Here is a 14,280-nt window from a genome sequence, read left to right as displayed (position 1 = left end):
CCTGGATGGCTTCTCTGTGACAGTCTTCTAAAAAGGGGTGAAATGCTTTTTCTGGAGGGGGCAGATGCCTGAAACGCTATGCAATAAACTGCCTTGGGTAAATTAAAACCTGTATTCAGTACATAATCCAAAATGGAGTGCTTAATCCAATGGGGCTCACAATTTGATACACACATATTCCACAGTCATGATTAAGAGGAGTGGGGACTGTGATGTGTGACAGCATGAGTAATTAAGTGCCTAGTTCAGAAAAGCCTTAACTATATGCTTAAATCTCTCCCTATTCAAGAAGGCGCTTACTCAAGTAGCATGCCACAAAGTGCTACAGCCTAGACTGAAAAAGATGGCAGAACACATTGTTCAAGTTTATAGCATCTGCTGGTCTATATTTAATTTGTCATTACAACCATCTTAGGCTCTGAGAACAGCACATGTTTAAATGCTGTTGTGAATAGAGATCTAAACAAATTAATATAGATGACCTTTAAAGGTGAACTGTACATGACATTTTAAGAGAGTTTGGTTTGGACAGAACCCAAAAATTTGGAGTAGGGACAGACTTATTTAATTGGGTCTAATTTTGATTCTCTCCTTCAAATGTTATCCATGTAACTATAATTAGCATAGATACCCTAAAACGGTTGAATCACAAATATACCAGCAATAGTATAAACTTAACCAGTATATTCTGCCATGTGGATTGTATCATTCTGTCGGGTGCTACTCTGTTAGGCAAAAAATATATCACAGTTATGGATTAAAAACAAGGGGGGAAGGGTTGGATCAGAAGTTCACACAGTCACCCCTACTCTAACGCATTCAAACAAGCTCAACATTTGTCAGCCACTGCTTTGAAGGGAAGAGAATCTCTAGACAGTATGTCGTGTACACATAGCGAGTCAAATAAACACTCCTTCAGACACTTGGAACAACTGCCACCAAAACCAAAAATCCAAAAAACATTCAGCAACTTTTCAAAAGACATTAAAGCTGGAAGTAACCAATGGGGCCAGTAAAATCTATAGGTTGAACCTCTCTAATCTGGCACCCTGGGGACTTGACTGGTGCCAAACCAGAGAATTTACTGGACCCTGGGAGGCCAATATTGTCTATCAGCATAACCAACACTTCCACTGCTTTCTGGGCTCTTAGAAGACACTTTGGGATTAATTAGAGCTAAATAACAGCACAGAACACAGAGAGCCAGGGATGGTGACTGGAAACAAATTTTATGGGACCACAGGAAACATGGCCACATCCATGATAAGCAGACATCTGGTTAACCAAATTCATGCTGGACCACAGATATTGCTGAAGCAGAAAGTGCCGGACTAGAGAGTTTAACTTGTATTATATGGCTAAAAATTACACCAAAAATCATGGCCATAATGAAGTCAACTGGTGTTTTGCCATCGACTTCCAGGACTTTTTCTTCATATCTTATCCCTCACATGGTTAATCTGTTATGGCTGGGAGAAGACTGCAGGGGAGATTTCCAAGAGTCTAAACAGCAATTAGTTAGCTAACTCCCACTTTGAAAATGAAGTGAAGTTTTTCCAGCTAACTGTTGATTGTGCCTTTGAAAATGTCTGTGTCTCTTTATTATCCATCCTGCCTCAGGAAGTTGTGCAACAACCTTATCTACTAGATGTCAAGGTATTTTTATTCCTCTGCATTTAAATTGGTTTGAAAACCAGGTTAATTTCACATCATACACATATTACATCCCTACTGAAATGTCATCCTTTGTGCAGCAATGGGTTAGTGATTCTTAATAATTAACTTTAACACAGATGACTTCAAAACTGGGGAGAAAGAAAATCCTGGGAGTAAAAGATGTATTATTCCTCCTCCCCCAGCAATCATAGGCTGTTTTTTCTCAATGGTGAGTAACTATAAAGTTACTTCCCTTTTTAATACCATAGCCTTTTCTCTAGTTATTGCAAGTACTAAATTTATCAACGAAAAAGATCAAGTGGCTGCCTTATTCTTTTGTTCCATTATATTCTTCTCTTTATATAATCACTAGTTTGGATTGCTCTACTGATGTCATGTTACCAGGAAACGGGGGACTCATAAAATATATTTTGAGCCTATGATATGTGGCTAAAAAAAGTATTATTCTTCTGCTTCACTTAGAAGTTAGTCTCTTATGAAATCTGATAGTTATACAGATGCATCGAGAGCAGAACAAATTAGAGTATTCATTTTTGCTTTCGACTCAATCTTTTCTCTTTGCTTCATTAGTATTTCATTATTCCTTCAAAGTTTATATGGGGTTTTTTTTCCCCCCACTGATGGACAGCTACCTTTGAGGGGAAGAGATGCAGTTGATACAAAAGACAAGTAGACTAAGCGGGATGTGAAAGTACCCTCTCTTGGGTCATATCATGCTGAATTTTTTTGTTCATTGTCATATTTTTTCCATTTCATTTCTTCTGATGAAGATTAAAATGGTGCCTTTAGTCAATGATATGCTACCAATATTTCAACCCAGGACACTCATAAGGATTTTCCTCATTAGACAGTGATAAACCACATGGACCCAGGAGAGAGAAAATGCAGGTGAAGGTGTGGAGAAATTCTTTATAATTTTTCCTATGTCAACATAATTTCTGCCTCTAAGAAAAAAAGTCAAAATCAACTAGCAAACCAACTTACTGATGTAATTACCAGTATATTAAAGTGTATTATGCTAGAAATGTTTGCACTTTAAATGATTACAATATTTTGATCTATTTTTATTGATAGCATAACAGTTTTGCATGTTAAAATCTGAAAGCAGAAAAGCAGTGGAAATAACAAGAATCTTGTAGTATGGTTTAAGTTTCCCTCTCCTCAATAATTATTTTGAAAATACCCAATATCTGGTTCAGGAGAAAACAATTTGTTCTTTAGAAATATATTAATGAGCACTGTAGATAAATCACTCACTCACAGGGATGATTAAGCAGTTAGGCTCAGATCCACAAAGGTGTTTAAGGTGCCTAAATCCCTGTTTTGTCTTCATGAGATCCACAAAAACTCTTATTAAACTCCATAGGTTCTTAAATTCATTCAGCACTTTAAGTTTCTTAGGATAAAGGTTTCCCAGTCACCTCTGTTACAGACCCTGGGCATGTGTACTGTGGCCTCCCTCCAGATGTCTGGACACCTACCTCCCAGCTAAGCCCTTGAACTGTTCCTAAGTGTGGGGAGAATAGATATTCTTCCACCTCACTCACATGCAGAGCCCAAGCTAATAGGTAGTATCTGAGCATTCAGATCACCCCCCATGTCCCATTCAAAACCCAGGATGTGAGGGGAAGGTGGCAGTAGCACCCACCTTATAACTTTTAGCCTAAAGGTGAGAGCACTGGGCTGGGATATGCCCAATGACTGTTCCACTGTAGACATGTGCATAACTAGTTATTGGGCCAGAGATTCCACTGAGAGGTGGGAGATCCCTGTTCAAATCAAAGGAGAGAATAGAACCTAGGTCTTCTACATCCCAAGTGCTCCAATTACTGTGCTAAAGTAAGGTGAGCAACCCTTCCTCCTCCAGCTATTTTGCATGGAGCAAGACAGATGTCTAACTCATTTCATCACAAAGTGGCTTAGTTGCCATTTGTGGATTGCTAGCAGAGAAAGGTACTTCCCTGCAGCCTGGATTTGGGTATCTAATGTCCAAGAGAAGTGCAGGGCTTAAAACACATCCCACTGATTGGCTGCTTTCACTGGCTTGCTGAGGCAGCTCCATACCTATTTTGCTGGAGTTTATGGATGGCATTCTTTGGTGCCTACCTCTCTCCATTAATGGTTTAGACAGACTACATGGTTAACTCCTCTGGCAGGATCCCAGTATGGTTCCTGTGATTTTCTAGGCATTAAGTGAGGTGCCATGGTGCTCACTGTTGCAACAGCTAAATACCTTTGTAGATTCTACTCAAACAGCTTAGATTGAGAACGTAGATTGAGAGCTCTTCTTGTTCTGAAGACAACGGAACACAACATGGGCCTCGTCTATGACTCGGACTACTAAGTGCTACAGTAACACACACAACAATGGAGAGGCAGTGAACTCTGATCAGATTACCTCAACCTGTCCTTCAGTTGTGTGTGGATATTTTTTCTGTGGAGTTTCATCTGTCTGGTATATGGAGCTTCTAGAACTGGAGCAATTGTGTATATTCCAGTTTTAAAGGTGCTGTAACTATTTTGGATGCAGAGGTCAGACAGACTTGACAGCTACAGCTGGAATTGGTTGGACACTGAAGCTCAAAAAGTGAGGTTGATATACCTTCTAAACAAAGGCTCTTCTGACGGTAGTCATGAGCCGAATTCCACAGTAGTCTTTTCATTTGCCTAAATGAGCTTTTAATCAAGCCCCGTGTGGCATTGATTATATTGCTGCTTTTTTTTTTTTTTTTTGGTAGTTAATTTTATCCAGCTAGAGTCACTGTTGTTAATTTAAAAGACAATATCGACTGACTGGATTTTGAGAGACATACCACCATACTGCAAATCAGTGGTCTTCAGATGCTTTTAGATCACAGTAAATAAGGTTGTACTCATATTCTGAACATTAATACACTCATCCATTCTTAAATATATGCTGTATAACAAGATGCATTATTGGCTTTGGGTCAAGTTCTGCTCTCAGATATGCATGGACAGCTCATTGAGTCTGATGGGAAATGTATCCTGCATAGGAGAGAAAATGCATCTTTTTAGATGGCTGCACTGCTTAATATCATCATGAAGTGGCCATTTCTATGGACTAATGCAGGGGTAGGCAATTTTTGAGCAGGAGTCACTTCAGAAATTTTTCAAGTGGCTCCAGGCCACCCCAGAAGAGGCAGGTCTCATGTGTAAGTGGTGAGGCCAGGACACTTCTGTGCTTCCCCGCCCACAGACCCTGATTGGTCTGTGGGTGGGGGAACATGTGAAGTCTTTGTCCCACCCCACCCCCAAAGAGAACCACTGCAAGCTCCTTCCCACACCCCGCCCTCCAGGCCAATCAGGACTTGGGTGAGGAAGCATGCAAAGTCTCCTCCCGCCCTGCCGGATGGGAGCAGGGAGGGAGAAGACTTCATGCGCTCCCCTCACCCCCAAGCCCTGATTAGCCTGGGGAGGGGAGGGAGCATGCAAAGTCTCTTGCTCCCTGCCCTCAGGTGTATGGTGCTTAGAGTCAACTGCCAGGGTTGACTAAGTGCCGTACACTCCCTGGTCCCTAGGCCATGATTGGCCTGGGGGCAGGGGAGCGGCAGTGCCTTCATGGGCCAGATCAACCTGCTTGGCAGGCCAGATCCAGCCCACAGATGCATTGTGGACACCCCTGGACTAATGGCTCCTTTTATCTTGGCTTTAAAGATTAATCAAGTAGTTAAGTTAAAATGAAGAATCAATTCACATTTTTACCCAAAGTGAGGACCAATCTTCAACCAAATTCTCTAACTGTATCTAAACTAGCAAATTTAGGACCTGCACATCTCACCTCTGCAGTTCGATTAGTGATGTTAATGGTAAAGACTGTAGTGTTCACCAACTTGGGTGCTTTTGCCACCAGTTCATGTAATCCCATTGAATTAAATGATAAGGCAATGTGTCAAAGCAACAAGGGCATTGAGCAATAGTGTTACTTGGGAGTCTAGAGTTAATTTAGCTACCTAAATCCATACTGGAATTAATGGGACCTGCAGTTGCAACTCACTTCTGAAAACCAGGCCAATGATTTAGGTGTCTTACTATCTATTTAGATACCTAAGTTTAAGCATTCAAGTTTAAAAAACATTGGCCTCACTACCTATCTGGAATACATTGTAAAATGAGTGTGGTATTAGGTCTTTGTCCCTCTCTAGCATCAGCAGAGCCTAAAGAAGTTTATGTATCTACTGCTGGCTTCAATCTAATGCTTAAAGTAGTAGATTCTCATGCTTTTAGAGCTTCATGGAGCACTTGGCCGGGTCAACAGCTGGAGCTTCAGGGATTGAAACTGGGAGCTATGAAGCTAAATGCACGAGCCTTTGTGGCTTGGCGTAAAGAGCGAGATGTAATAGTTTGAAATCAATAATAAACTCCTAAACCTCTATGTGGTTTAGTCATTGGGTGGGGGAGGATAGAGAGAGAGCACTGCACAGTGTGCTATGGTAGCAGCCAATATGACACCATTTAACATTCCAGAACATGACTTGCAAGGCAGAGTAAAACACGTATTGATGTATCCTGTTCTTAATTCAAAGCTACGTGTATACTGCGTCACAAAATTAGAACAAAATTAGAGTTACCATGAAATAAGTCTAAAATGTTTTTCTGAAGCCAACCTTTATATTGTCCTCTGCTCTTTCAGGCTCATCCTGCTCTCCTACATGGGCAAAATCAAGTGGGAAGTTGTATCTACAGCTAGCTGGGCTACAGCATCCTGGCACAGGCAAGCAGACAAATATACATAATCTGCCTGGAGTTCAGTTCAAAGTGGATGCACTGAATGTAAGCTAACAAGCGGGCAGGGAACGGAAAAGATACTGAGATAAAATAGTGCTCACAGATGTGTCCTGCATTTCCAAACTGGGTTTGATATTTAGAAACCCATACTCCAGACCAAAGGACAAGCAGATGGATTTAGAGTTTTGATGTTTCTTACCACCATATGTTGAGGGTTGTATTCTGAACCATTTATTTTACTGGCACCCTGGAAGTGAAGAAGAAGAATTAGAGGGAGCTGGTAGCAGCTGTTTGCTTCTGCATTCGTAAACACCAAAGGCTGTGTTTCAAAAAGAGCTAAATGACATGTCCAGGCTGTGTAGCTGTGAGGAATACTAATCATCAGGCTGTGTGAAATGAGGCCTGTTGATCAAAATTAGCACTAGGGCTAAAAGCTCTAAAAGTTGCCGTAGTAACTTTTCCCATTTATATATATTTATAGCTCAAATGCAGTCGAGAAGCTTTGCATTCAGAATCTATGAGCAGCTCCTAGACTATTAGGAGTTCAAGTTCACATATTAGTAGAAAGACAGAGATGATGTTTGGAAAACAAAAGGTCACAGATTTGTGTTATAGCTTCAATGCAATAAAGCTCTCCAAATAATATACAAGCAATCCACTCACTTCTGGTGTAGATTTGATAACTTTTACTAGTTTGCAAGAAGCAACTCAACCAATAAATTTTAGTTTCTAAAACACAATTTATTTATCCTGAATGAATATAGACAATCTTCCTACTCAGCCTGGTCCAAAGTCCATCCAAATCAATGGAAAGATAGCCATGAACTTCAGGTCCAAGGTGACTCCACTAGAAATAACTCTACTAGGACAACTTGTAACCAACAAATAAACAGAAACATATGTGTTTTTATACAGCAGCCAATTAGATCAGATCTTTGGCCTTGCATACTATAGACAGTAAACCATATAATCACCTGGCTCCATGATAATGACAGTATCTTAGAGCATGTGTAGTTGAGTAAGAAGTAGGAAGAAATGATCCATTAGTACACTGGCTCATTAAGGCCCCCGATTTATCAAGTTAATTAAGCAAGTGCCCAATTCTGAGCACATGCTTAATTGGGCAGCTGCTTAAGTACCTTGCTGAATCTGGTAAGGTTGTCAGTCATTCCAGATTGGCCTGGGATCAGCTTCAATCTCCTGGCATCCATTGAAAGTCATCCAGGAGATTATAATAGGCTGCTAAGAGTCCAGTGAGTGGCACAGTGGGGCAAGGCAGGAACTATGGCCAATGGGAGCTGTGGGAACAGTTCCTACAGGCAGAAACAATGTGCCCTGGCACGTGGCCACCCCAGAGCCTACGAGCAAGACATGCTAGTCGCTACCAGGAGCCACCCAAGGTAAGCCAGAGCCTGCCAGATACAGAGATGCAGAGAAACCTGCACCCCCTCCTGCATCTCAACCCCTTGCTCCACCCCTGAGCTTCCTTCTGTACCCAAACTCCCTCTCAGAACCCATACCCCTCTAACACTCCTATCCCCTGCCACAGCCCTGAGTCCCTCCTCACACTCCACACTCTTTGACCTCAGCCCTTGCCCTCCATGCCGGAGCCTGCACCTCAGCCAGCACCCCGGCCTTAGCCAGGTGAAAGTGAGAGAGAGTGGGGGAGAGTGAGTGATGTAAGGAGGGGGATGAAGTGAGCAGAGGCAGCGCCTCCAAGAAGGGGACAGGGCAGATAGGGCAAGGGTGTTTGGGTTTGTGTGATTAGACAGTTGGCAACCCTAGAATCTGGGCCCAAGGTAGACAGAAAGGAGGGCTGTCAGAGTTCTAGTCCTGCTGAAAAGAATAACCAGTACTACCAGCAATGGCACTAGGCCCAAACAGACTAAGCAATTGTTTCCGGCCCCATGTAGCTCAAGGGCCACCTCTGTAAATTATCAATGTGTTATGTGGGTGGGACACAAATATTCCTGCTTAGGGGCTGCCAATAGGCTAGCACTGACACTGAGTACTGCTAATGTGTACAGTGATTAGGAATCACTAACAAACCACAGAAAGAAAATCTTTCCTCGTTGTACTTCTTGTTACCTCTCGCTGTAATTATAGCACAACAATGCATTGCACTGCAACTCTTTCCTGAGGATCTGAAAGTGATTCACTGAGTTTAATTGTGATGGAACCCTTTAACACCTGGAGGAGCCAAAGAACAACTGAGAAATTAAGAGATTTATTTGTTCATTTTTTCTCACTGTGCTTTTTTAATTGATTATCGCCTCTCTCAGATATACATAAAGATAATTTTCATATATGTTAGGTATCAGGCTCTGACAAAAACTCACACCTGGGCTGAAGTTTTATGTAATATATGAACATTACAAATGCTTTTCAAAGATGCCATGTAAAGGACATTAGACAATAGCACACATTTCAACTGTTTAGCTAATTAGCCACCTCTATTCCATTTATTATTTTCTTTTGTGGTCTGATAGGAATTAGTATTTGAGAGGCTGGGAACAGAGCCAAGCACTTATCCATCCAGTCTGTTCTCTAGCCACCACATAAGGCTATTTCCTAAAAGTAGCTGATGATTTAGCCATTATATTCTAGCTCTGGTTAAGTTCTATAATCAAGCTGTTATAACAATTAACATTACAGTTAACAATGGCAAAACGCAAAGTATCAACACCAAGTTGGATATAAATCACCATTTCATGAAAGAAATTGATAGGCGAAGTAGATGCTTCCAAAGGAAAGCAAATGCCGTGAAAAATATTTTTACACCTCTTTTGATTCTTTGTAACTCAAGCAGCAATCCAAATGATTATTTCAAGTGACAGTTACTGAAAGAGTGAAGAAACTCATCATAAAATGAGCAACAGCAACAAATTCAGTAAACAAGGAGGATCAGGAGAATCCTTGATTGTGTTATTGCAAACATCGGACAGCTTTCATAGTAGAGGTAATTTAGTCTGGCAGAAGGGTAGAAGGTCTCAGAACAAAGTGCCGAGAGAATAAATGGAAATATACACACGCTGACAATTCAAAAGGACTCATCATAGAACCAGCTGGTTCAATTGCAAGGCTATAAAAGAAGGGCACTGGGAGGAAATTAAGACATCTGATGTATGACAAAATAAGGTATAAGAACATAATACATTGTTCCACCTAAAAGAGAGAAAACCACACGTGTAGCTAAGGTACTGATCCTGCAAAGACTTATGCATATACTTACCTTTATATGATATGAATAGTTCAATAGTTCAATAGATTTACTCTCATTATGTAATGTCAAGTGTGTTTAAGTCATTGCTATATCATGGCTTAAAGATGTACTTAATATTACAGAAGCAACTATGAGATTTCACCTTTTTACCAAAATGTATAGTAGTCATCAGTTTGTTCTCTCTCTTTTCAACCAATGCAACAGTTGGTTTGACTTTAGGCTGTAATAAGAAGCTCATAAAACTGGAATGCATTAAAATCTAAAGGCAGGAGAACATTATATTTCAAACTAGTTAGGAAATATGAACATCTTTTACAGAGATAAATGCATATGAACTGGTCATTACTTGTAGGACACAAATAGCAGATAAAGGCGGTAGATATCTGAACAGACTTTTGGCTGGTGGAGTGAGAGGGGAAAGAGGGTTAAAAAAAAAAAAAAACTTGGTCTGGTCCTTCACAGGGTTAGATTTTTTTTGGTAAACATCCAAACTGATTTATATTGATTACACTTATATCAGCTACTAGATTTATATCCACCTTTCCTGGGGCAAAGCTCATTTACATGAGGAGGGTCTTTTAATGCTGTTTATATTATTACTAGCATTTTTCTAGTAGTCAATGTATAAGTTTTAAGAATTAGCATTGTTTCTACCAAAGTTCTCATACCACATCATGCTAATTGTTCTTATTAGCCTCTTGTAATTTGAAAAATCTATTCACTGTCTTTTTTCTCCTTTTTTCTCTCTCCCCTACTCCCTTTTTATTCTTGGATCTGGACTTTTAATACTCCAGTCATCCGAAGAAGTGGGTTTTTCCCACAAAAGCTCATACCACCACCCACATGTTTTGTTAGTCTTTAAGGTGCTACTAGAATATTTGTTTAAGTTTTTCCACTTAAAGACTAACTTGGTTACCCCTCTGAAGCTTTTTAACTTAGTCAACTAAGTCCCATTTTCAAAAGACATTGCAAGTCAACAGGATTTAGTCTCTTAAGTAACTAAGTCACTTTTGAAAATAGGAAGAAAGACCCTTACATGCTTTTTGAACATTTTATCCTCTATCTTAATTTCTAGGAAGATAAAGTGTCACAGTTGTCAATTTTGTAATAGAAACACTGCTGGGAAAGAAAGATACCTCTGAGCCTTTTGGAACATTTCCATAATTGGATTGTCCTGAAAACAGTTTTTTTTAAAGGGAACTGATGAACATATACAGCAAATTTGTTCTTCCTGTGCAATCTGAATGTCACCATCAATCTTTGTTAGCAGGTACGAACAACAAAAGGGTAAAAGAATTCAGCTCTGCTGTTTTGAGCAGTTGCTAAATAATGCAACAGAAAGTATGTAAAATCCAATAAGGGAACGTGCCATATTACTGGCAGAAGCTCCGTTGCTGACAGCCATTCAAATTATTCCACCAAAAGAGCTCTAGATATTGTTGATCGTGACATTAAACATACCACTACTTGGTAGGGGAGCAGAACATGAAAATTCACATTGAACAATCAATGGCTGTAGGCTCCAAGCAAATAGCACCCTTGCACATTGTGCCTCTGCTACTTTCATCAGCATTTAAAAGACAAACAAAAATAAAAGGTCAAAAATTAAGCACTGCAGTAAGCTTGATCAAGGGAACTAATAATGCAAGTGCTCCATGAATTTAGATTTTTAAAAGCAGTCCTGAACATTCTCCCCAATCCTCTAATCACTGTCAGTGTGATTTCCCCCTGCCTCTCCTCAGATACTTCATAGGAAATCATCGGCCTTTGAAAGCGAGTATAAAAATAGAAAGTATCACCTGACAGCAAGTTTTCAGTTCTTTAAAATGGTGTTTTAATATTAAAGACACAAGGGCAAGTTCCACCACACGATCCTTCCCTCTTTCATCTTTGGAGAGCAGGTGTGATATTTTAAATGGAAACATGTGAGAACTGTCTTAGGAAGTTGCTTAGCTTTAAGCTCTTAATGCTGCACATTGTATAAAGCACAGATGGAGAGTTTTAGGTATTTGATGCACAGAAATAATGCTTACTAAAGAGAGAAAAACCTATACTTACCCAGCATTACGGGCCTGATCCCCATTGATACAAAGATCCCTTTCCATCACCACTGTGGTAGTGCAAAGAAGCCTCGAAGAAAGCAGTATTATTTCCAAGCAGCCAGTGGGACAGGAGGTTCTTCCCTTGATTAGATTTTACCCCCCCCCCCCAATAAACCCTGACATTTTCCTCATAAGACTGCTATACAATGCACTTTTTTTGAGAGGAAAGAGGGAGGATGAAATGAGAACTGGTTTAACTGGTAAGTATAGCCTTATTGGTACACTTACTGGGGTAACCAGGTAAGCCGTGAGCAGGGGGTGCGTCAACCCAGCCTGGCTACAGCAGCCCTCTGCTTGCAGCACGCTGCAGATGGGCAGCTGCTCCATTCCACCCAGACCTTCCATGCTGTGCTGCAGGGGGCGTTCCAGCCTGGGCAGAGCAGGCTCCCACCCACAGCATAGGACGGCAAAAGAATATGGCAGGCCTCCAGCAGGATGGCTATTTGGATAACAGAGATCCAAACAGACCACAGTGGTGTTGTGATAACTACTTACATTATGCTAGGTGTTGTGCAGACATAGAAGAGAGACAAGGGCATATTACACAGGAATAAGAAAATAAATATGGAAGGGAAACATCAATGCACTACCTGACTCCAACCAAAGATATACAGCCAGTTTTATCTGTTGGTTTGAAATATGCGTTTAAAAAACCAGTTGAATACAAAATACAAATGAACATTTTATAAACTCTGGAGAAAGAAGACTTCTGGGCAGAAATTCAAATAACTCTTTTAAAGTGAAAATAAGGGTGTGAAACTAGACCACACCTGCCAATGAGACTGCAGCACCTGCTCACAACTGCCATTCTCTGCTTCATGTTCAACAGATATTTGGCTCTTAAATTGAAAGAAGCCTGCAACATGTACCCACTCTCTAGAAACAGCCTCTCACACAGAGTATCAATGGGTGAGCTCCAAATATACAGCAGAACTACGTAGCACTATAACCAAGAACAGTGTACAACATAAAAACTAAGTGCTCCAAGGTGTAGTCTGAAACATAAGCCCGCATATCACAGGCCAAGTAGGAGGCCAAGTAGGAGGCCTAGACAGCAATGGTCAAGACTTTGTTAATATAAAGGCTGGCGACTCCTGGGAGCTTGCCCGGGACCGCAAGAGGCAGGCACCCGCCTGGGCTAGTGCAGACATTGTGGACCTCATCCATGATCTCCGCACTAGGCACAGGAAAGTGGCCGGCTAGGGCAGGAGAGCTGCCAGCCTGGCCACCCAGGAGCAGGTGTGCAAGAGAATCAAGGGGGTCCACTGAGACCCCCGACCCTGAGCCCTGAGCTTACAATGGCCGTACTGGGTCAGACCAAAGGTCCATCTAGTCCAGTAGCCTGTCTGCTGACAGCGGCCAACCCTAGGGATCCTGGAGGGGATGGATCGAAGACAGAGACCAAGCCATTTGTCTCGTGCCATCCCTCTCCAGCCTTCCACAAATCTTGGGCAGGGACACCACTCCTACCCCCTGGCTAATAGCACTCCATGGACCCAACCTCCATGACTTGATCTCACTTCCCTTTAAACTCTGTTCTAGTTCTAGCCTTCACAGCCTCCTGCAGCAAGGAGTTCCACAGGTTGACTCTTTGCTTTGTGAAGAACAACTTTCTGTTACTAGTTTGAAGCCTGCTACCCATTCCTTTCCTTTGGTGTCCTCTAGTCCTTCTTTATGGGAACTAATGAAGAACTTTTCTGTATGCACCCTCGCCACCCAACTCCTGCTTTTAGAGACCTCTATCCTGTCCCCCCTCCGTCTCCTCTTTTCTAAGCTGAAAAGTCCCAGTCTCTTTAGCCTCTCTTCATATGGGACCTGTTCCCAACCTCTGATCATTTTAGTTGCCCTCCCCTCTCCCAGCCTCTCTTCCCCTCTCCCACCTCCTTTTCCCAGTCTCCCCCAGTTTTGTTCAATAAAGACAGATTCCATTTTGGAAGACACATTATCTTTATTTTGTACATCAAGAAGAGGGGCTAGGGAAGGGTAAGTGGAAGGAGGTGAGGGAGGAATGGGGTACGAGCCCCCGATGGGGAGGACTGGGCTGGCTCTGCGGGCTTCTGGGGGTGGAAGCTCTCCTGCAGCCCCCCAATTGCCCCCTCTCCCCAGATAGCAGCCTGTGGCAAGTGCAGCCGGCCTGATGGCCGAGTGGTGTGATGTGCCCAGTGTGGATAGTCCGGGCACTCCAAGCCAGGACTGCTTTGCAAGTGGGGCACCCCTGAGAACTGTCTGTCCGGGGTGGGGGTCGGGACCCTTTAAGCACAGCCCTCGGCTAGCCTGAGACAACATCTCTACGCTATAATTCCTCCTCTGATGCCCTGCCGGCACTGCTTCCGGCCATCCTTAACCCCGGTTCAGGGTCCACTTAATGTGGACATGCTAGTTTGAATTAGCAAAACGCTAATTCGAACTAATTTTTTAGTCTGGATCCGTTAGTTCGAATTAACTAATTCGAACTAAGTTAGTTCAAATTAATATTGTAGTGTAGACGTACCCTCAGATGCTTTCGATCTTTATCTGATTTGTGGTCTCTGG

The 14,280-nt window shown here is 41.9% G+C and overlaps 1 protein-coding gene across 6 annotated transcripts in view; it reads right to left on the bottom strand.

Moving 5' to 3' along the window:
* The window catches only part of CPNE4 (copine 4), a 341,902-nt gene that overhangs the window by 258,388 nt on the left and 69,234 nt on the right, over nt 1-14,280 (bottom strand). Inside the window, exon 2 of one of the 6 annotated variants that reach the window (XM_075921920.2) lies at nt 6,623-6,670. The exons of the other annotated variants lie outside the window; for them this stretch is intronic. The gene's annotated coding sequence lies outside the window, so the exon portion shown is untranslated. The remainder of the gene's footprint in view (nt 1-6,622; nt 6,671-14,280) is intronic. 6 annotated transcript variants of the gene reach the window in all.

Source organism: Pelodiscus sinensis, chromosome 2 (assembly GCF_052426305.1).
Source record: "Pelodiscus sinensis isolate ZL-2025 chromosome 2, ASM5242630v1, whole genome shotgun sequence".
Lineage (NCBI taxonomy): Eukaryota > Metazoa > Chordata > Testudines > Trionychidae > Pelodiscus > Pelodiscus sinensis.
This window is presented reverse-complemented; position numbering and strand designations above follow the sequence as displayed.